Source organism: Stenella coeruleoalba (assembly GCF_951394435.1).
Source record: "Stenella coeruleoalba genome assembly, chromosome: 16".
NCBI classification, from domain to species: domain Eukaryota; kingdom Metazoa; phylum Chordata; class Mammalia; order Artiodactyla; family Delphinidae; genus Stenella; species Stenella coeruleoalba.
The window spans coordinates 7218912-7241691 of NC_137162.1; the positions used below are offsets into that span (position 1 = coordinate 7218912).

At 49.3% G+C, this 22780-nt stretch overlaps 1 protein-coding gene across 4 annotated transcripts in view; it reads left to right on the forward strand.

Annotated features, from left to right (window-relative positions):
* Positions 1-22780, forward strand: part of CTBP2 (C-terminal binding protein 2) — a 164145-nt gene that overhangs the window by 35800 nt on the left and 105565 nt on the right. For all 4 annotated transcript variants that reach the window (XM_079899732.1, XM_079899729.1, XM_079899731.1 and 1 more), the window contains one exon: positions 15319-15422. The gene's annotated coding sequence lies outside the window, so the exon portion shown is untranslated. The remainder of the gene's footprint in view (positions 1-15318; positions 15423-22780) is intronic.

Here is a 22780-nt window from a genome sequence, read left to right on the forward strand (position 1 = left end):
CACCCCGTGAGCTGGGCCACCCGAGAGCTCAGTGGTCAGGGTGTGCCGGCCTCGCTGGCCTTGGGGAGGCTGCTGCCAGCTTTTCCAAGTCTCTTTAGGGTCAGTGCTTCCAGGGATGTGGTTTATAGGACTTGTAATGTGTTCTCATGAATGGATTCTATTTTATTTATATCCTGTCTCTTTGGACTCAAAAAAAAAAAAAAAAACAACAAACAAAAAAAACCCAGGATTCTGTAAGGGGATGAGATTGGGGAAGGACCAGAGTTAATTAAAAAACAAAAAAATGGACATAGAGCAACTGCAAATTTCAGGACAGTTGGCTGTGAACAGCTCTCTTCCTGTGAGTTTAGAGAGACGTGTTGTTGAGCTCATCCTAAAGAGAAATTCTTTCCTTAGAGGGAGTTAACAGGGGATAGAGGGTTCTGCCACCAACCAAGGTCTGGTAACATAAGACCTGTTTGCTTGGGCCTGGGTCCACCGGGAAAGTCAGAAGCACAGTGTTGAGGGGACAGTTTAGGGGAAGCCGTTCTAAGGGTATCATTTAATTTAGAATGGCATTTAAAATACTTCAAGGGCTAGGCCAGTTGTGTTGGACTGGGTCATTCTTCCAAAAAGGTATTTATCTCAGCGGGGCTTTTGCTAGGTGTTTTTAGAGATGCTGGTTGGAGTTTCACTTCTTGCCCAGGAATTGGTGTGCGTTGGCCTTCCTTGCCGGCCTCTCAGGTGTGGAGGTGGACCAAAGTAGGGGGCAGGCCTGGCTGGTTCCAGGATCAGGAACTTAAGTCAGGGCAGGGCCTGGGTTTGCTTTGGTTGGAGTCACGGACTCCAAGGGCGTGAAGCAGTGATGTCCATGCCTGTGGATGAGCCAAGTTTGAGGGGTGGGTGGATGGGCAGTCAGAGGGGAGGTGTCTAGAAGGCGGCTGGTGAGGGGCATCTGGAGTTCCTTGGAGGGACCGTCGAGGAAACTGACTTGGGAGCATCTGAGTGGGAGCTGAGGCAGAGTTGCACTGTCTCCTTCTTTCACGTCTGCTTCTCTAGCACTTGGCGTTCTGTTCTTTGTTCCTTGTTGGAACTCCGTGAAGACAAGGTTATGTTTCCTTTATCTCCACAATCTCCCTCTGAGCAGTACCTGCCTCTCTGCTGGTGCAGTATCAGAATGGATAGGGTGGTGTGGTCGGGTGTGTGGTACAGCTGGGAAGGTAGATGGCAGAGGAGAAAGGGCTGTTGGCTTTGACCATCACGAGTCCACACCAGAGTTTCTGGATGTGTTGGATATGTGTGTATAGAGAGCTGTAGCTATGTGTGTATATTTTGGGTTCAATAACCTTGATAGCAAGTCTCAGGAAGCAGCACTGCAGCCGGGAGAGTCCACCGTGCAGCGGGGGAGGCGGCCAGGCTGATGGCTTCTGTGGGCCCCCGGCGTGGGGAGATGGGAGCACATGTGGCGTTAACTCGGAAGGCTCCCCTCTCAGTAGGAGGCTGGGGGTGCAGGAACCAAGCCGAAGGTCCCCCTCTACACATTTTGGTTCACCCGCGCTTCCCGCCTTCACTGCTGCTGCCACAGGTCAGTTTGCAGGATCTAGCCTCACGCGTGGTGATTACTGGCCCTTCTCATCCATACGGTGGCGTGGAGTTTGTCACCAAGGAAGGGAATGTACATTAATCCAAAGAGAAAGAGAAGGTCCTGTTACAACTCTTCTTTTTCCACACTCTCGTTTTCTTTCAAGCCCCAGTGACTAGAAAATTGGCTCCAAGTCTCATGAGTGCCTGTTTTAAATGGAATTAGAGCTTGAGTTACAGAATCATGGTGTCTGGGTAGCATTCCTCTCCTGTCCCCTTGAGAAGTTGGTTTCCCGGGGGCAAAGTGACTTGCCTAAGGTCACACGGTAGGACGAGGCAGGAAGGTGTCTGCAGCTGAGGTTTCCCAGCTCCGGCTTGGATCTGGGCTTTGGTTGTGAAGTGTATCCCACCCAGCCTGGTCCTCTCCCAGGCTGCCCACTGCACTGGAAGTCTGTCTACAAGGCTCCCCCGAGTTGTGCAGGCACGGGCCTGGCCTCTCCTTACCCTCCCTCCTCCAAGGGCAGCTTCCCCTTCCCAGAAGGAAGGCAGCTGGTGCAGAGTCGGGCTGGATCAGGCGTCTTCTGTTTGGTCTCTCCAGCCTCCGCCTTGATGCTTCTTCAGATGTCCTTAGGATCCTCCTCCATCAGTGGTTGGGGGCAGGGTGGGGTGGGGGGGCTGACTTGCCCACATTTCATCAAATTTGAGTTAGATACAAAGAGATTGGCAGTGAAAAGTCCCCCTCCCCCGGTCTTAGACTCTGAGAGCTCTCTGTTCCTTTGGCTGTCTGTCTCCTCTGCTGGCTCCTAGATTAGTTGGTGTTGGTCCCGGAACGTTTGCGTCTCCTTTGGACACTTGGTATGCGACGTGCTTGTTACCCACCCTTAACTGACTTTAAGTCCTTTGGTCTGTTTTCTTTGTGAGCACTTGCTTTTTGCCGGGGGCTGGGGAGGCAGGCGTCACTCGCTTGCGTTCCAGTGAAGATGCTGCTTACCTTTACTTTTTTCAAAAATGACCCTTGGTACCTTCTTAGGAAAACAGTGGAGACACGGACCATACCGTTCTCTTAAGTTCCCCAAAAAGTTGATGCTGACAAGGTTTGCATTCCTTAAGTTGAGAAGGAGGGCTAGAGTGTAAGCCTATTCTGTATCTCTAAGCATTTCAGAAGAAAGATATATCTGTGCTCTGTGTTTAAATATAGCATGGTGTTTGCTACTGAGTTGGAGAAGAAGCAATTGAATATGTAGGTCATTGACTTAGGAGAATGAGTTCGGAGTTTTCTTTGCATCTGATTAACGCTGTCTTACAGTTGGGCCAAAATTGGGTTACAAAGAGTTCAACGAGATATCTGGGAGGGAAACCGTAGGGCTCATAAGAGGGTACCTTTGCCCCCTTCAGGCGTTCAGGGGTGTGACTTGGTGTTGGGCCTGGCAGCCAGCGTGCAGGCCTTAGCCCCTCTGGAGTTGTATGGGGAAGAGACGGGCTGGGTGCTGCTTCCCCCCCACCCCCACCCCGAGCAGATCCGTCAGGAGCAAGGGAAGAAGGTTCTACTTAATCAGGATAAATGCCAGCGGTGTATTTTAATACATGCTTGATGCAGAACGCACTGTTTGGAACTGCATATTTAAAAGGAAGCCGCCGCCCCCCTTTGAAGGTACGTGACATTTAACAGATCTGTAGCAGGAGACAGGTTTGACAGCTTCGAATTATATTTGAAAGAGTTTTTCTTTTAAGAAAGAAAATGATTACTTCTATTTTAAATGTCATCGCAAAGACATAAACATGTTTAATCAAATTATATATTTAATTTATGTAGAATGTAATTTTTATTCCCGTGGAAGAGTCGCTGGTTATTTCTTTATCAGCTTTGAAGCCGGGCAGTGTCTGAAAGCGCTCAGCTAGTTGAGTAAATGGCTATTTAAGGGTTTATGGAATCTGAAAAAAACAGTATTGTGATTGAAATATTCTTCATCTGTGCACTTGTACCTAATGGCGCATTCTGGGGAGAGGGAGGTACTTTCGTTATTGTCAGTGGGAGACATTAAGGATAAACTCCTGTTGAATGGATGGAAAGAAGTGTGACCCTGAAGACAATAAAGGCAAAACGGCAAAGATGCTCCTCCTGTAATTTTCTCCTCCTGGATTCTTTGAATCAGCAGGGCGGTGGCGGGGAGTGTTAGGACTGACTGTGCCAGCGCTCCTTAAAAGGGAGGCACCAGGGGATCTTGGAGGACAGACACACAGCGCCGCAGAAGACCTTGAGGTTGATACAATGTGATTAAGTTTTGTCACAAAAGGCTGATGTGGAGTTCGAGGGCAGCCACAAGGTCCCCAGGCTGCTGGAAAAGCAGGCATGTAGCTGTGGGTTCTCTCAGACAGGTGGCTCGCTGGCTCTGGTAATCTGCTAGGACACTCCAGCTCCAGAACTTTCTCTGAGCGAGCTGGGTGTTGGAAGGTGGCCAGCCCAGTGTACAGCTGTGTGTGTCAGCCAGGGACGGTCTTGGCCTGTTCCAGCCTGCTGCCTGGGGTTTCGATTTAGCCATGCGGGATCAGGGAGTCCTGGGTTCCCCACCAGTGTGCCCGCTCGCCGATACAGACCAGCCCCGGAGGCTGGTTTTCTCTTGTCCTCTCCAGGGCTGTTCTATCACATGTGACCTGGGAAGCTCTGGGCGTCTGGCAGCAGCTGGGCGAGAGAAACCAGTCAGTTGTGCCTGTTCCCAGGAAAGAACTTACGTAGCAAGCATCTTTGCCAGCTCCAACAGAGAAGGTCAGGGGTTCAGGAGCCGTGTGCCCTGGCAGCCGGAGGAAGCTCATCCCAGTTCAGAGTGTGAATCCTGTCAGCGGGCTAGGCTCCTGGTAAACAACAGTCCACCAAAGAGAGGAGTTGCCCTATTTATTGGTCAACATGCACCAAACTCAACAGACAGACCAAAAGAAAAAAAAAAAAACAGGACAAAGCTACTTGTTATTTTTGTAATTAAACTTGTGGTTGTAAGAGAAATAAGACCCTTTACCTCCTTTATCCCCAATTGGTAACAGCTTGCAAAATGATAGTGACAGTAGCATAACCAGGAAGTTGATACTGATACAGTCCACAGGTACTATTCAGATTTCCCCAGTGTCACACACACTCATTTGGGTGTGTTCCCTCCTGTGCAGTGGTGTTGTTTGTGTGGATTCCAGCGTGCCCCACCGCAGGCAAGACACACAAGTTTCATTACCCCAAGGATCCCCCCACCCCACCGTTCCCCTTTTATGGCCACACCCACTTTAGGTGGCCCAGACAGTTCATGGCCAACATACATGGTGGTAAACGGGGCTGGCTGACTTCCAAGACCCAGCTTACTCAGAAAATTCTAGAATTGGAGTGTCCTGGCTCCTTCCCTGTCCGTAAACCCTGACAACCACTAGTCTGTTCTCCATCTCTGTAATTTTGTCCCTTAAGAATGTTACAGAAATGGAATCAAAAAGTAGGTAGCCTTTTGGGATGGAGTGTTTTCACTCAGCACAGTTCCCTTTGAAATTCATTCAGGTTGTTGTATCACTGGTCTGTTCCCTTTTATTGATGAGGAATATTCCACCCCAGAGATTTTTTTTTTTTTTTGGCTGCATTGGATGTTCATTGATGCGCGCGAGCTTTCTCTAGTTGCAGCGAGCGGGGGCTACTCTTGGTTGCGGTGCGCGGGCTTCTCATTGCGGTGGCTTCTCTTGTTGCGGAGCACGGGCTCTAGGCGCGCCGGCTTCAGCAGTTGTGGCTTGTGGGCGCAGTAGTTGTGGGTCGCAGGCTCTAGAGCACAGGCTCAGTAGTTGTGGCACACGGACTTAGTTGCTCTGTGGCATGTGGGATCTTCCTGGACCAGGGCTTGAACCCATCTTCCCTGCATTGGCAGGAGGATTCTTAACCACTGCTCCACCAGCGAAGTTCCCACCCCAAAGATTTTTGATTCAGTCTTAGACTGAGTGGAGCACTGGGTAAGAGGAAACCCATCATGGAGACCTGGGAGTTGCAAAACAACTCTTCCTTCACATGGACTCTTTCTCTGTGTCGGGAGGAACAAGGCGTCTCCGGCCTCTGCTAGCCTGCCCTGGTTCTCAGCAGACGTCCATGGGGTGATGTTTGAAGAAGCTTGTGCCCTGATGGCTTGGCTGCTTTGGGAAACCAGCAGAAGAGCCCCCCCCCTTCACCTTTTGAGCTTTGTTCATCTGTGTTGCGTGTTTTTGCACAGTGCGCATGGATTGAAACAAAACTTGGGATAAAGGTTATTGGATTTTGATGTTTTATTAGCACTCATAACAATAACACAGGGGGTTCTGGGCTGGTGCACGAGGGAAGTAAAGGCTGTGTGAGCGTGATTTCTTTGGAGGAAGCCCTAGGCACCGAGGTGGCTTTGGCCCGCCTTTATGAGAACTGTTAAAATGACATACCCCGAGAATCTAATTTCACAGTGAGAATTTTGAGCCATTGCTCCTTCAGAAAGCACATTTATTTGCACTGTGTTTTAAACATATATGCGTGTGTATTTACACATGCATCATATCAGTGAGGACAGCATTTATGAAGTATTACTCCCATGAACACCTGTGCTAAAAGGTTGTCTGTACTTTCAAAGTTAATGAAATGCAACTGAGTAATTGGGCAGCGAGGAAGTTAGTTCAGGATTCCCAGCGTTATTTACTTGATAACATATGCATCCGTAGGTAGTATTTGCGTTTTCTTCAGAAACTCTGCGGTTCTTTTTTTCTAGATCAAGCCTGTTAAGCCCTGAAAACTCCACCCGGAGCTCAGGATGGGCTCGTGCAGCTGGGATGGGCTGTAGGCAGGTCTGGCCTTTGGCTTTTCTCTTCTTGTCCTGGATTCCTCTGGGTACAAGGGGGCAGCATGTGTGTCAGGGACCATCACATCCTGGTGGTCTGAACTCTGGTCGGAGGTGAAGGGGCTATCCTGATGTGGGTATCAGGCTGTTTGTGGGGGAGGTTCCCCATTTGTGGATGTGATGCTCTCTGAGGTCCCATCTGGCTCTGGGATTTATTCTTAAGACTAGAATTTGTTGCCTCTAAGGGGAAAAATATTTTGGACCCATGAGTTTACTTTCCATTACACCTTTGGGGTCTTCACTCACATTTGTGTTTGCGGAGGTTCTCTGTGTATTGTTCTCTGTGACGTGCCTAGCGCTGTAAGTGGATTTTCAAAAGTCAAGTCATTCCTTTGGTTGCACGTACATGATGGCAGTGATGCCCTTCACTTTAAACTTAAACCTCCCCTGAACCTGTAGGTTCGGGTTTGAGTAAATTTGGTTTGAAATAAAACTGAACCTAATTTCCTCTAGGCCTTTTTTTTTCTTCCCAGGACTCTGGGTTCTTGAATTCCCCTGGTCTTGTTAGGAAAGCGTTTGTTAAACAATAGGATTGTTAACAAGTATCTGTTAAACATTTGAGTGCCTTAGTGCTGAGCTCTTTACCTGCGGCACCACGTGCAACCCCACATTCGAGGGGAGAATGGTCACATCCTGGGCTCAGCCTCCCCAGCCAGAGGTGAGGGAGCTTTTCTAGCGCCAGTCGTGGTCTCATTCTAATGCTCTTCACTATTGTTTGGTCTCCAAGTTCTCTAAGATAAAAATCATATCCTGTCCCTGCCCCCATGGAGCTGACCAACTAAACCAGTGACAAACCTGACGAAGCAGCCGATGCAATGCCTTTTGCCACATATAAAGGGGTGGGGGTGGAGGTACAGTTGCGGAGAGCTAGGGCTGGAGGGGCTGTTACTCGGCTGAATTAACTTTCCCCAGCTTCCTCCCTGCTCAATGTTCTGCATTTAGTCCATTGATCCTTAGCATTGGTATCTAAATCCGGTCACTCTTCTTGTGAGTAATTTTTCAGGGCTTGCGGACTCGGCCATTTGATTCTCAAGTCATATATATATATATGTACACACACACACACACACACACACACATATATTTTCTGCTTCTCTCTACTCATTCTTCTGGCTGGAGCCTGCTAAGTCTGCCTTGCTGCAGTGTCTGTCCTCTCCTGCAGGCCTTGGGGGAGCCAAGGGATCCCCACTGCATGGGTGCCCTCACCGCTGCCCCTCAGGGATTCTCCCAGGTTGCTTGGCCACTGGAATTCAGATCTATGCATTGGCATTCCTAAGAGGGACACCCTGTTTCTAGATTAAATTTGCATGAGGTTGGAGGGGATATACCTTTCTTCCTTTTAAACCCACCTTGGCAGTGCAGCTATTACTTAAAGACTCAGATCCTAAATAGAGCCACTCTGCAGTGATGCTGTGGCCCGGAACCAAGGCAGCAGCTGTCTCTGCATCCCCAGCTTCAGCTCCCTCTCCTGATGTAGAAGCCCACATAAATTCACTGTACATTTTCCAGACTGTAGGAAACCTGCTCTTTGCAGAAAATGGAGAAATAGAGGAAAATATGAAGGTTAACGTACAATTTTTATGATCTGAAAGACTTATATTTTAAAAATCACCTTAGCATATGGAGAAATAACTTCTTTTAACAACTTGGGTGTTTTTTCTGTCTCCTGCATGGTATGCGTACACTAGCAAATGAGATTCACCGTTTAAAGAATATTTTAAAATTTACGTATACCATTTGGAGTCTTATATTTGTTTTTCCATTTAACCTGTAAATGTTTTTCCTAAGTTGTGAAATATTTTTGAATTTTTAAAACTAAATAATTTGTTGAGATACAGGTATCATAATGTATGTAGGTATAACATGATAGCTATTTGTTTTTCTCTATAGTGCTATCAGGAAAGATAGTTATCCAACTATTTTCTGTTTCAGGGAGGCATCTTAGATGGTTTATTTTTATGTGAATCGTTACTCCTCCTCTAATTACTTCCTAGGGGTAGAATGGGGTGGGGGGGATGAAATCTAACTTTTCAGAAAAGGTGCCCTTTCTCACTCCCACTGAAACGTGGGGGGCTGTTTGTTTCACCAACTCTTCAACATTTTGCTCTTGTCATCCCTGGATTTTATGTTACAGATTGTCAGCTTAATAAGTTTCATGTTGCTGTGCTGAGCATCGAGAGACCCTCTGCTTACTGTCTGACCCTGTGCCCCTTGTCAGTCAGAGTGTCAGTGGGGTGCCTAATGAAAAGGAATTCGGGGGACTTCCCTGGGATTTCGCCTTCCAATGCAGGTTTGATCCCTGGTCTGGGGGCTAGTATCCTCCGTGCCTCGGGGCCAAAAAACCAAGGCGTAAAGCAGAGACAATATTGTAGCAAATTCAATAGAGACTTTGAAAATGGTCCACATCAAAAAAAAAAAAAAAGTCTAAAAAAGAAAAGGAACTCAGCACCTCTTCTGCGCCCTCCTCTCTACCTGGGAGAAAACCGAGGCCAGGGCATTCATTTCAAGATGCCCTACTGGTTCGTGGTTGCTACTAGCTGGGCTCTGTTCTTGGGCCACATCATCTCTCTTCCACTCCCAGCAGGTTCCGGAACCTCTCCTAGAGGCGCGTGTGCCTGGGCTGATAGCTTTCTTGTCCAGTTACTATTTGAAACCACAAAAGGCCACCTACAGGTGTCTCTGATTTGACTTGTGGGTTTACACCTCCGCTGCCTGATACATTGGGCTGAGACCTCAGGGGCCAGGCTTCCCTTTGAGCCAGGCTGATTGGAAGAGGGTCCTCCCCCAGCGAGGACTCCCCCCACTCCTCTGGGCACTTCAAAGTTAACAGGGTGGCTTCCCAGCTTGTCTGACATTGGGACAGACTCGTGGGGGCCCAGCCAGGCTTCTGGGAACCGGCAGTCAGACTGCCCAGACCCGCTGCCTGCACGTTCGGGGCCAGCTGGGCAGTTTGGGGTGTGGGAACGCAGCTTGAATTCACAGGATGACGTCGTTGTGTGTGTGGTTGCTGCTCACTGAACTACTTTTTTTTTCTTTCAAAACTTGGCTCCTGTTGTGCCGAATGTGCAGCACCCGTTTATCGATGTGCTTTCCGTGTCCATTTCTCCAGTTGTTTCCAATTCCCCCCCTGCCCCGCCAGTCTGACAGCCTCACGCCCTTGTTTATTTCTCCATTGCTGGAGCCACTGAGAACAGAGCCTTTCCCCAGAGGATTGAAGCCCAGCTAATGCTGCGAGGCTAGGCAGTTCCTGGTCACCTAGCTGGGCTCAAATCTGCCGGCTCTGTAGGGTGGGTGCAAAAGCAGAAAGCTGAAAGGCAGCAGGGGAACGGACACGTTAATTGACTACACCTGAGACAACACTGAGAAAATATCCTATTTTGTTTTCCTTAAGAAAGTGGCAGAGTTCCAAGACTTCCCTTACAGTTTTCCACTGCCTCTCCTTATATTTGAAGACAAGAGTTCTGAAATCTTGGCTGTTGGGCCCTTTCATGTTCTTAAAACTTAAATGCAGCTGAACATATTTAATATTACAAAATTTCCGTAAACATTCTCTCTACAAAGACTGTATGTAAAGTTTGTGCCCGGAGGGCATTTTTCTTATTGAAGTTGAAACTCTTGCACATGGCGGGGTGGGCAGTAATAATGAAGTGTTGATTTGACCTTAGGTGTCTTGACACCAGTGTGGCTGTATAGGGACATGGAAAGAATTAGCTTTCAGGGTCCTCCTGCCTCAATAAAGGAAAATTGTTTCCAAGCTAATTAATATGGTTTATTCACTATTAGTCAGTAGTACGTGGAACTGGATCCTGGGAAGGAATGATGCGGCTGAGCTAAGGGGAAGGTATGTCAGGTCACACCGTGTTAATTCCGTCTTGTCCAGCGTTTCCCTCTTCAGAGGACGTAGTCTTTTCCTTGGTTTTCCCAGTGTGACAGGCACACCAGAATTCCACACTGCTTCGTGCCTGATGGGCTAGGCCTTTCTGGGGGTGCGTTAATACTGAGAGGCTGGGCAGGCGCATAAATACACGTGGGGAGGGAAGGAGGGCCCTTCCCAGGTGACTTGGGCTTGTGCCTTCACTGTGTCAGCCTGAGGTCCTGGTTAGGGGCAGATCACACACGTGTGGCCCCGAGTTCTGAGTGCGGGGAGAGGCCACATCCTAGCAGCTGCAGGCCCCTCCCACTCCCCATGTTGCTCAGAGATGCCTGTCTGTGCCCCCAGCAGCCCCCCAAGCATGCAGCTCTGGTTACCCCGCCTAGTCAGCTGAGGGCAGCCGGAAGCCATCCCTTTGTGGGTCCTTCTGCATCCCTGGATGTGTGGCAGACCTGCTGAGGGTGGTCAGGTGCGAGCCGGGAGCTGGAGGGGGTGGGGAGGGGCCCGGGCTGCTCAGGGGTCCCGTGGAATGTATCCCAGGAGCCGCGGCCCCCGGCCTTGACTTGGCCTCTGGCACCTCTGTCTGGGCACGTCCCGCTTGGGCCAGAAGGTCTTCTTTCTTGCTGATAGGGGCAGGTCGGTTTTAGGGGGCGGACATTTGGTTTCTCTGTGGATTTCTGGGTTCCACATCTACTCGGGACTTTTCCCCGCCTGCCACCCTTGAACTTGAGATAGTTGTGAGGCCCTGCTGTGGACACGTGGGCAAGCCCCTGGCACCCGCGTCCCATGTCCTCACATCCTCATCGTGATTCCGCCGTGGAGGGTCACTCCCCTTTTACACAGACGGACACCCTGAAATGGTGCTGCGTGGCTAGCGTGTGCAGCAGGAGGGGCGAATAGGTTGACACAGGGCTTGCACGTGGATCTTCAGGTCACCACGTCTCCCTTGAGCTGGGGCTCAGGTTCCGCGTCTGTGGGTCCCTCTTGCAGCAGCCCATGCGCAAGTGGCTCCTCCTGCCCGGAGGCACTGGTGGGCAGCAGGTTGCCCCGAGGTAGCTGTGGGCCCTGCAGCTGTGGGCGGAGCAGCATTTCCTGGAAGGCGATACATCATCACTTCAGCAGGGCTCAGACTTACATTCGATAACAACAGGCGCCCTCTTGAGAGGGCCAGCCAGCAGCGTCCGAGCCAAGAGAACATTGATGAGAGCGAAGGCCGAGGTTTCTGGATGCTTCTTCCCCCGGTCCTTTGTTCCTTTTCTGAGCACAGCCATGCCCGCAGGACTGTCACCAAGGGGAGGGCGAGGCCCCCCGGGGGTGGGGAGCGTGTAGGTCCCTCAGAGATGTGGTGAGGAGTATTGGACTCTTAGGCCAAACAGGAACCGTTTATCTCGTGATGTGAGCAGAGATTGGTTTGGTTCTTAGCAGACGCTGATGATGACAAGCTTGTCCTGTGTCCTGGAGCCGCGTGCCAAGCTTGCTGAGGACTGGATTTACTGAGTACTGGCTGTGCACAGGCCGAGCGCCGAGCTCCCCGGGCATTACCACTGTGAAAGGACCTGATCACCTGTGAGGCAGATGCTGCCTTCTCTGTCTCAGACAGGACAGAGTCCCAGGGCGTTGGTCACCTTGACCCGTGGAGCCTGGGCTGCTTCTCTGCAGTGTCCTGTTAACTCCGTGCTCTCTCCTTTGTCCTCTCCCACTAGCCCCTCTATTGCAGTAAATCTGTGGGGGCCAAGGGATGATTCTGCAGACGACTTTCTGGTTCTCTGTTTAAGTAGTAAGCGTGCATGGGGCCCCCTGGATCTGAGATGAGCCCGGTGTGAAGGAGGGCAGGTTCCAGATAAGGCCAGTGCTGTCCTCAAGCCTGGGCCTCCTGCTTCTGTCCAGTTACCACATGAGGATCTCTCTCCGGCTAATAAATGTCCAAGCCAGGCCTCACTTTTGCTCACTGGCCATCCGGGAGGGGAGGAAGCAGTGGGTGAAGGGGCCCCCACCTGCCCTAGCAGGACAGAGGACGGGCGTCTTAAAGCCTAGATGACCCAAATACGAGTCAGGCAGAGCAAAGAATCCAAGTGGGGCTCAGGCAGGCCCCGAGTGGTAACGGGAGCTGACACATCAAAGCGTTAGAGACGTTAGGAGTAAGTTCATGCAGAGTAAGTGCAAGTAGGTGGGCACTTGGTGCTGCCTGTCGCAGGCTGAGGGGAGATGCCGGGGCGCCCGCGCTGAGCCTGTGTGCCCCTCTTCTCTCTCTGGAGTTTGGATGACACAGGGCACAGAGCAGAGCGCAGGAGCCGTTCTGAAAGAGGGCGAAATTCAAGTGGGGGCCAGACCGGTCCTCCTGGAATGAGCCGGGGCAGAGTCTCTCAGGACCCCTCCTTCCAGACCTTTTTAGAGTGCATCTCATTCAGTTTCAGAAAAGTAGACTTATTACCTATAGACTTACAAGGTAATTTTCATATGCCCGATTCGGTGTAAGAAGAAACTAAAAATCCAGGTGGTAGGGACCCTTCTAGGCGATGTGTCGTGAATTTATAAGTTTCCTATATGAAAGCCCCAGCCCTGGCTTGGACTCCACCAGGCTCTGGGTACTGCTGTTCCGTGTGTGTGTGTGTGTGTGTGTGTGTGTGTGTGTGTGTGTGCGTGCGCGCACCCACACGCACACCCCCTCATCGTCATCAACTATGGGTGGAACACATTTGCCAAGTGACGTTTAGTAGATTCACTGAGGTTGATCATACGGGCCAAAAATAGATGCCCTTTTCCTCGGCCAGAAGCAGCGAGTGAACTTGGAGCTGCCTGGCATTTACTGGCCGAGGCCGAGTCGCTTGGTGGAAGAGCCTGCTTAGCTTCCTGGGGCTGCTCGTGGAGGAGCGGTGGTGATTTTAATTAGCTAAGTCGTTTCTGTGTCTTGTATACTCCTAGAAGTTCTTGGAGGAATCCTGCCAAGAACATTTCCCCTGGCACATCTGCGGGGCACTACTCCCTGTTGCACTGTCATCAAGTATCTATGGAAACAAGTGTTTTTGAATTTTTAGCCTTTTTAGCCTTTCTGTAGCTGCATTCTTTTTAAGTACTTCTTTCCACCTTCGCGTAACAATGGGCACTTGCTTTAAAGATTCTGACAGTCTTCCAAGCTTTTTAACATTCTTAATCCACTAAATAAGCCATCACCGTTCGCTCGGGCAGTCTGCAGGCTCTTCTGAATTTTTGGCTTAAAATTCCGTGAAACGTCACCGTCCGCGTTGTCTGTTCCTTGTTTAATTACTTTGACTATGAAGTATCTCAAGGAAAGAACCTGTGCCCACCAGTAAGATTAGGTAGGTGTTAACATGTTGCCGTTGTCTTCAGACCTTAGTTGAAAAGAATGTTACAGGCAGGTGTATATATATATAATATATATATATATATATATATATATATATGCAGTTATATATGCAGTTAGTTAAATATTTGATTTCCTACTGTATCCCAGACGTGGAAGAATTTGGAGATGAATAATGCGTGATCAAGGCATTTAAACATTTAGAGACTTGGCGATGGGTAGAGTATGCCACAGCCTGGCAGTCAGGAGTGAAGGTGTCACAGATGTCTAGGGTATGGGTTTTGAAGGGTGGACGAGAGTTTGCTAGGCAAGCTCTCGCTGCCTCCAAAGGCTGGTTCCTTGGCAATAATAGATGCTTAGTCAACATGAAACTACTGTGTCATTAGAGGCTTGGAACTACTGAGAGCCCACGCCCGTCCCTCCTTCCTAGCATTTCAGAGGCTGGGATGTCTCTGTTCTCCACACCCATCTCCCTTGAATTGGAAAGTTTGGGGTGTAAGGTGGTGTGGAGGCACAGTGGGAGTGAATCACTTCTTGACCTTGGGTATTATGGTAACCCTGACCATGGAGACCACCCTGTTCCTGCTGTGAACTCTTGTAATTGCGAAGTAGGAGCTGGCTGGTGTCAGGACTTGGACCCTTCCTTACATTAGAGAGAACACAGGAGTATGGTTTTCTTTTGAATGGTTTGAAAAGTAGAGTGCAGCTGGGAAACTGCTTACGGTAATTTCATACATTAAAAAAAAATATTAATCAACTATTTGTATCCTGACTGATTGTAAGGTGAGCTTGGAGATGGTCAGGGATGGCTGCAGCAGTTCATCCTCACGGGACTTGAGAAAGGACGACCTTAAAACACAGATGCCCCGGTGCCATAGCAGCTCCAATATTGAAATTGCATCTGTCCTTCGTGGGAAAGGCACAGAAAAGACACCTGGACACGCCTCCTGCCCAGGTGTTTGCCTTTTCTGTCAGCCCTGGGGAGGAGTAACTTCCCCACCCGCCCCCTCTTACTGCTTTGTGTGCACAGGAAGTGGTTCAGATAATGTGGATGGTCCCATATATCTCCTCTTCATTCCATGTATAGTAAAATAAATGCGAGTGCTGTGTAATGCATCACCTCATTTCATATTGCCTTTGCCAAGAAAGTGCAATTTTATCGAACATTAGGATTGAATTCTTAACTGAGTAATCAATTTCAGTAGTAAGTTAAAGTGCCTTCTCTTAATGACAACTGCAACCGTTCATCAGTTACAGTGGATTAACAGTTGTCAGCATTTATGCTAATAGCACTTATAAACCGTGGGCTTCTGAATTCCATATTTCTCAAACAGTTGGTAAGACTTTTTGCTGGAAGATAATATGATTGTTTTGTCCCTTTGCTTGCTACTTGGAGATGCAAAGAAGTTAAATGACATTTTCACGGCGATGACACAATATCACCTTCTGGTGTTGCACACTTGGCTTCGTGTCAAAATAGATGGAAAGAGTTCATTTGTTCTGGTGCTCTACTGTTTAATTTGATCTGGTGTGTGACTAAAGCAAGACAAATAGTATTTTTAATGAAACCATTTAATAACCTCTGGTAGCTTAGAATTGAAGGCATTGGAAAAATGCAATTAAAGGATGGCTAGATGTAAACAAGGAAGAAATCGCTGCTTCAACTTCACTGATCCAATTCATTTTGCTTTCAGGGTTTCATCGCCTTAAATGGTTTTGAACCGATGAAGCTGGATTCTCTTAAAAAGACGGAGAGCCCATCGTGTGAACTATAGAGTTTGCGGACACATTTATATTGGTGAGTTATTGTAAAATATCTCCAGGTAAAAGTTCAGGTTTTTCAAAATCCCCTTTGGAATGTGTTTGCAGTTTGTTGATGACTGGATCGCTGGCAGCCTCAGGATGTTTCATCGGGACAGCTAATAGCGGGATCATATTGATTGTCTTTCAATTAATTGCATCTGGTATTTTCATTTATCAAAAGCAAAATACATGTAATTAACTCTGAAGCAATATAGTTCAGTGTAAAGTGATTGTTGCTGCTGCCGCTGCCGCTATAGAGATAAGTCAATGGAAATTACACCAGGAAACTCAAGTCAGGATGGAGCCGTGTTAGGACTTCTCGACATATTAATTACAAAGAATAAAAATGAATTGGGGAAACCGTCCACGCCACCCCGAGTGGCTTGGGCAAATGGTAGATGGACGTCTTTAGGGAGACAGCAGCTTGCTGAGGACGGTACATCTTTAATGAGCTAAGATTTTCAGACTTGCCAACCTCTAGGATGTCTTGAACATAGAATGGTTTTTTCTCTGGTGGAATGGATTAGGGATGTGGGATGTGGGCTGAGGAGAGCCCTCAACTGTCTGCTTATTTGGAGTATGGTTGAGAAAATACCAGTGAACAGAGTTCAGTCTTCCGTCCATAGCAAGGACTTTTGGGGGTCCTGAGTTAATTTCAACGTGCCTTTAGCCATTTCCCACAAAACCTAGATCTTAGACTCTCAACGTGGCAACTTCTCAGAAATGATTGATTTTTATCCTGTTGAAAAAAATGTTTTCTCCTTGAGCTGACAATGTCATCTTAAAGCCAGAAAAAAGAGTGTGAGCCGTTTCTCACCGTTCTTTCTGTCAACCCCCAGGCTTGTTCCCTGCAGTATTGAGTAGGACAGACCCTCAGGTCTGGAGAAAGGTCAAAGGCCCACAAGGAATTTGTACAACAGATTCCCTGCCTGAGAATCCTGGGCAGATTCCAGCACACACGGTCTGGAATAAATAATAACACAGAAAGAAATGTTGGCCTTAAAATGCAGCCTTAGGCACGGCTTTAGCCGGTGATCGCCAGGGGGCCCGAACTGACCCTCAGTCTCAACCCAACCAGTGGGTGTGGCCCGGGGAAGGGTCTCACTGCCTTTTCCCATGGACGAGGGTCAGTTGCCAACACCGGGGCTGCTGCTCCGGACCTGGGCTCACGGAGCCCACTTCCCAGCAGATCCCTCTGGGAGGCCTTATTTGTGACATGAGTAGTTGTACTGGAGTGGTCCCCACGGGCCCCCGCCTTGTAGAAACCCGGAAACCTTTCCCAAGAGTGATCTGAGAAGGCTGCCCAGCCAAAGGCCACGGCAGAGCATGAAGTTCACAGAGGTTACTTATCAGAGACACTCCGTAATCTTTGAACAATTCTAAGAATCTTTGTACTGGGGCGATGAGAAACTAGAAATATCAGTGAACCTTCTTTTGGGGGTGGGACATGGGTGTATCTATTAGTCATGATGGCCACTCTCAACCGTATACACTCAACTTTGCCTTTTAAGGCCAACATTTATTTCTTTTCTGGCTCTCACTCATTCTTCTAAAAGAAACCTTTTTTTAAAGACCCTGCGTGCTGGAATCTATCTGCCCGGGGTTCTCAGGCCGGGATGTTGTTGTACACATTCTTTGTGGACCTGGGGTTGGTGGGGTGTTAATTCCAGGATTGGGTAACGGCACTGAAGATGTTTTCAGTGGGTCACAGTGATGGAAATCCGTCAGACCCCCACGGTTGTCCAGTTCCATGTCCAAGCACTGCCAGTGCCCGATCCTCGAGTCCTTCACAGAAAGTCACCCGAGGTTCACCTGAGGGAGCGTCTCGGCTGGGTGCCAAGACTTGAGAGTGATGCTTGGTACGTTTTGTAGACACCACGGGGTTGGAAAACTACTTCTCTAAAGATAAGAATGTGGAAATCCACAGTATAAGGATGAAATGGACTTCTTAAATATCAAGAAGCGGTTACATAACAGCATTTTCATTTGACTCAACCTAATAATTGAGCCACTGCGGGATCCTGTTTATTAGTGATCTCTGTCTCAGAGAGAGGAACATTGACATTGCATAAATGCATCCAATATCAGAATGAAATTGCAACACCATTCCTGATAGCAAATTTTTCCCTAGCACCTAGCACGCTCACACAATTGGCCTCGTACAGTGGTTCTCAGCACTTATGTGTTTTGGGCATAATTTGGGGTAACAGTTTTTGATAGCACTCTGGAAGAGCTTGAGAAGCTTGGTGTAACGTTGGCGTTGGCCCTCATTAGAGCATGGCCACCATGCCTGGAGGATGCCTCGTGGTGTCTGTGACCTCACCCACATTGACTGTGACCCCGATGGCCTGGCTGCTCCCCAGCACTGGGCACCCTGCCAGTGGGTTAACCTTCGTCCCTGACCACCCCTGTGTACACTCACAGGGTGTGGTTCTCGCGTGTCCCAGAAGCGTGTGTTAGTTCTTGGCTCTTTTCTCTGTGGCTTGTCACTGTGCCCAGTCCATTGTACCCCACTCGTTGGATGGCTACTCATTCAGCCCCAACTGCAGTCAATACCTAGCAACACAAGAGGGGTATCTTGAATTGCAGCCAGAGCAAGGGACCACATGTGGATTTCAACCTGGTAGCTTACCTGTTGAGATCTCCTAGACAAATCCTTTTTAATGTAGGCAGAAGAGAAGGAAATAGACAAAAGACACAAAATTCATGAAAAGTCGCAGTCTTGGAATGGCAAACCTGTGTGGTGCTGGAACCATTTATGCGTCGTTTTTGTCCTCTTAGTATATTTGTACGTGCCCTCACTTAGAGGCATTCTATTTCTATTATTCTAGACCTGAGAGTCTGGTTGTGGCTTTTTTCTTTTCATAACCTCAAATCAGACATGTCAGCCTCCTCCCCCCGTGCAAAGAGGCTCATTTGGTCATCACTAATGAACGACAACACGCGACATGTAGATCTGTTGCATTTTGTTCTGCTTTTACTGTCCATTCTGTACGTCATCGCTTGTTACAGTGAAACCCCGACGTGCTCCGTGGTTCGCTGACTTCTGGAACCAGACTTAGTTCTCCAGTGGTTCAGATGGGTCATTGTTTTTCCTTGTGCCATTTTGTTATTAAGCATTAATATTTGTGGCGGTACCAAGTTACCTTGTAATTTTAACAGAAGCGTCAGGGAAAAATGAGTGCTTTTTGTCGAATGTCTCCAGCTAAGTGGAAATGCAAATCACGGCCCTTAGCTCTTATTCTGTAAAATGATGGTGGCGTAGCGGTGGCTGCGGTTTGTCGAAGACGTGACAGCGTATCCGGCTGCCGGCACCCAGAGAGGCTTGCGCGCTGCTTTATGTTGACAGATTGCAATGATGATGTGGAAGCTTGACCTGCCCCGCAGAGCCCCAGGGAAAGGTGATCTGAGGTTGCCCTGGTGCTGGTGACTCAGAGGGGAGGGCCTCGCAAGGTCTGTTGTGGGGTCCAGGCCGCTCCGATCTGAGTATGGCTTTAGTGGGCCAGTGGGCCCCATTAGGGCCTCTGCCCCGTTTCTGCCAGCACAGCTTTCTTCCCCGCGAAACAGAAGGGAAAGTATTGCTTTACTCCAGAAATAAATGCCCACACCTTGCAGTGAGTCTGACTCTCACTGCTTGAGCACTGGAGGGAGCTGGCTGTGGTCATGCTGGGCCTCGTGTTGTGGCCTCCAGGGTCCCCTGGAGTTCTTGGCCTGCCCTGGCCGTCACCCGTCCACTCTTTCCATGCAGCCTGCACTAGGGACGTGTGATCCTGCTCCGGTTTTTAGACTAGAGGCACAACTGCCAACATCGGAAAACAGAAACCAGAGCAACATATGCTGGGCCTTTCATCTCCAGGGGACTCTCTAGATGAGAAACAGCCAGGAGGCCGAGACGGGGGCGGCAGGGAAGATGCTGGTGGAGCTTCGGGCCCTGCTGTCTGCGGAGAGGGGAGGAGGGGTCTCAGCTGGAGCTCTGGGGTCTTGGTTCTTGCTTGTGTTTTATTCATGAGCTGCAGATCCAAGTTCCTGTAGGAGCCCTTCTCTGGGGGGTGTTGATTCAGCCCTTGTCCTTTCCTCCAGGGAATTTCCAGATCCCAGCAAGGCTCCTGGGTAGGACCCTTGAGATCATCCACCTAGTCCCTTTGTTCTGTTTTCAAAGTCTGTCCTTGTCCCGGTCACATGGGGGTCAGGCCCCTGGCCCCTACCTTCTGGTGGGTCACTGCTCTGCTGGTGCTGACCCCACCTCCCATCCCTCAGGACTGGTTCTAATCAACCAGCGAGGCCAGGGAGGCCCGGAACTCTGTCATCCATGTGTCCGCAACAAGCCAGCCTGCCTGTACTTCCTGGGGTTCCCGGCCAGGGAGGGTCTCTGCCAAGCTGTGTTCCTGCTGGAAGTCTGTGCCTGGGAGGGATGGCTCCTTGCGGCCACAGGAGAGCAGCGGGGCCACGGCCCTCTCTCCTGGTGGAGCAGATGGGCCCAGCCGCTCCGCGGCATGTGGAATCTTCCCGGACCAGGGCACGAACCCGTGTCCCCTGCATCGGCAGGCGGACTCTCAACCACTGTGCCACCAGGGAAGCCCCAAGATCCCTGTTTTATTAGCGAAGCACTTGACGCTGAGATCATATGCCAGCACACGGGGCCCATGAGTAGACCTGCGGCTTGGACACCGATGGCGTAACCCCAGGCTCAGGGTTCCCTTGGTCCCTGCTGAAACACCGCAGTCCTGTGACTTGCTTTGCCAGTATGCAGGATCCCTCTGTAGTGATGACTTTGTCGTGATGACTTCTGGGGTCCTCAGCTTTCCGGGAAGTTCACGTTCTCGTGTGCATGGTGGGGTCCATCCCTGCCTCAAGCACTTGGTCCGTGGGAAGGGGGGCTGACCATGGGCTGCCCCTTGTCCCCAGGGGTGTGGCTGTGTGCAGGGAAAGCACCTCTAAGGCCAGCCACGATGGGAACCTGAACAGACGCCACACAGAAGCATTTCTGCCCCTGGCCTCCCAGTAGACAGAGGAACAGCAGCCCCAGGTTATGGGACAACTAGAGGCCATTGTCACTGGTCTGCTCCTTACCATTTCCCTGGGACGTGGAGCATGTATGTGTGAGAGGGAGGGAGAATGGGAGGAGTGGATGGAGGCGCGAGCCTGCGCGGGGTAAGGGCCAGGCATGTTGAAGGAAATGATAGTTCATGTTTGCTGTAAGTTTCAGACCGAGGATGTTCATGTCACTGTGTGAGTGGGTGGGGAAATGAGCTTTCTCATTTAAAAATGTTTGGGTCTCAATCCAGCGCTCTGGGTGTCATTAATGGGAGACGAAGAGCTTATTTCTTTGTATAAATATTTTTGTTTAGCATTTGTGTGTTACCACTGCCAACGTAACTACTATTTCTAGAATGCATTGGGCCAATAACATCTTTTTAAAATATAATCTTACTTTTAGGTCATTTTGGTGATCATTCCATTTAGATTTTTGTGGAGGAACACAGCATCTCTCCAGGTTCAAGTGTAAATCTGGCATTACTTTCAACTTAGCCTCAAATTCCTCAGCTGCAAATGCTAAGGAAATACTCCACAGCTCAAGAAAGAGCCCACACGTGATGCGGAAAGAACCGGGGTACTTACAGAGTTCTTCATCATTTAATTTCTGGATCCTGATTTGGTGCATTTTCCAAAGTAAGGCTTTAGGAAATGTCTGAGGATTCAGTGGTCCCCGGTGGAGGTTGTCCCCAGGACCGTTGCCTGCGGCTTCCCCCTTCCCTAGCGTCCACCTAACAAGCAGCTCAACACATGTGCTTTATTGATTCCTTTATTTTTGGCAACCTTGGCAACTCCCACCTGGCCCCGTGCTGGTAAAAACAAAGTCTTCCTGGTTAACTGAACACATTTGCAATTCACTCTTTCTACGTAGCAATTAAGATAATTCCCTTTAAAAAAAGAGATAATTCTCTTAGACTCCTACCAGTTAAAGATAAATAGGAGGTTTAAAAAGAAAATGCTTCGTAATTCATTGGTTTGTGCGTGAGCAGGCAGGCTGGTAACGGACGAGAATGTCTGCCGTGAGTGGACCCCTGTGCAAGGAGTAAGATGGGACATTTTTTCTGTCCCTCTCTTCAGCAGCAGCCCGAGCAGTGACATTTATACATATTTCATAACGTGGTTCCTTTAGACAGAGGGAGCAAACAAATCAATTTCTCAGCAGTATACTGTGTAAAGGAAACAGCAACAACCTGTGGGGTAAGTTACAGAAGCTGTTGAAATTAATTATATTCGGCAAGAAGATAGAACGTTAGGGGAAAAATGCGAATGTGTGGGGGTCAAAAACGCAAGCCACGGGTGCGTAGCAGTTCCGAACATCTGCTGCCAGTGCTTAATTTCCATTCCTTCATATGTGTCTACTGATCAACTCCAGTGGCTCCCACCCGGGACCCCCCATTCCGTCTTTTCTCGAGGCTGGTGGATCAGATGTCCTCGTGAGCTTCCGGTTGGATCCGCTTAGAGCAGCCTTGATTTATCGGACGGTATTGTGCTGTCTTTTAATACAGGAGATTTGCAGAAAATGAGTTCGTGGCAAAGATATCTGGTTCCTGTGTCTTGTAACTCAATACCTGGTCTGTGGTCGCCTCCCTTCTTCTGGTTCAGCTATACATTGTTTAACTCAAAGGAAACCTTTGTTGGTCTGGGCAGGGTGTAACCTGCACCTCCTTGAAAAATTCAGCTGAAGCAGCGCAGGGCAGCGATCCATTTCGTCCATTTCGTCAGGTCCGGGGCGGGGGGGCTGTTTGCTGGGCGGTGCTTTCGTTCTGGACACCAGAGCCTCAAAACAGGCCTTCCCCCTTCTCAGGAGGAGCTTTGGGGCAATGCAGGTTTACTGGGTGCCCCTCGGTTCATCCGGTCACGGCCACCTGCGTCCCACCCCTTCTGCAGACTGAAGACAGGTGTCCACAACCCAGGAATGGAAATGTGGAAGAAGCGCTGTGGGAGGGTGGGTGCGCAGTCCTGCAAGATACTGACTCAGGATGCCCTTGGCCTCATCTGCATCTCTTAATCAATATTGATAACCTACTGGGCTTGTCTTTGCTGGGTGCCCATCACCCCCTAACACATTTGGGTCCTCACTCATGTTCGCTGGTGCAGGAGGGTTGCCCAGTCATTATAACACAGAAACCCAGGACTTCAGACTCTCTGATGACGCTGAGGCTTCTGACTCTATCAGGTGAAAGTAGACAAAGGTTTTGTGAATGGACTCGGATTCAGGATTAGTTCTCTGTTAACATGGAATCTTCCAGAGTGATTTTCAAAAGCTCTGTGAGGCAGAGGTCACGTCCGTTGCCCTCATGGTCTCCTTGATTTTCTGTG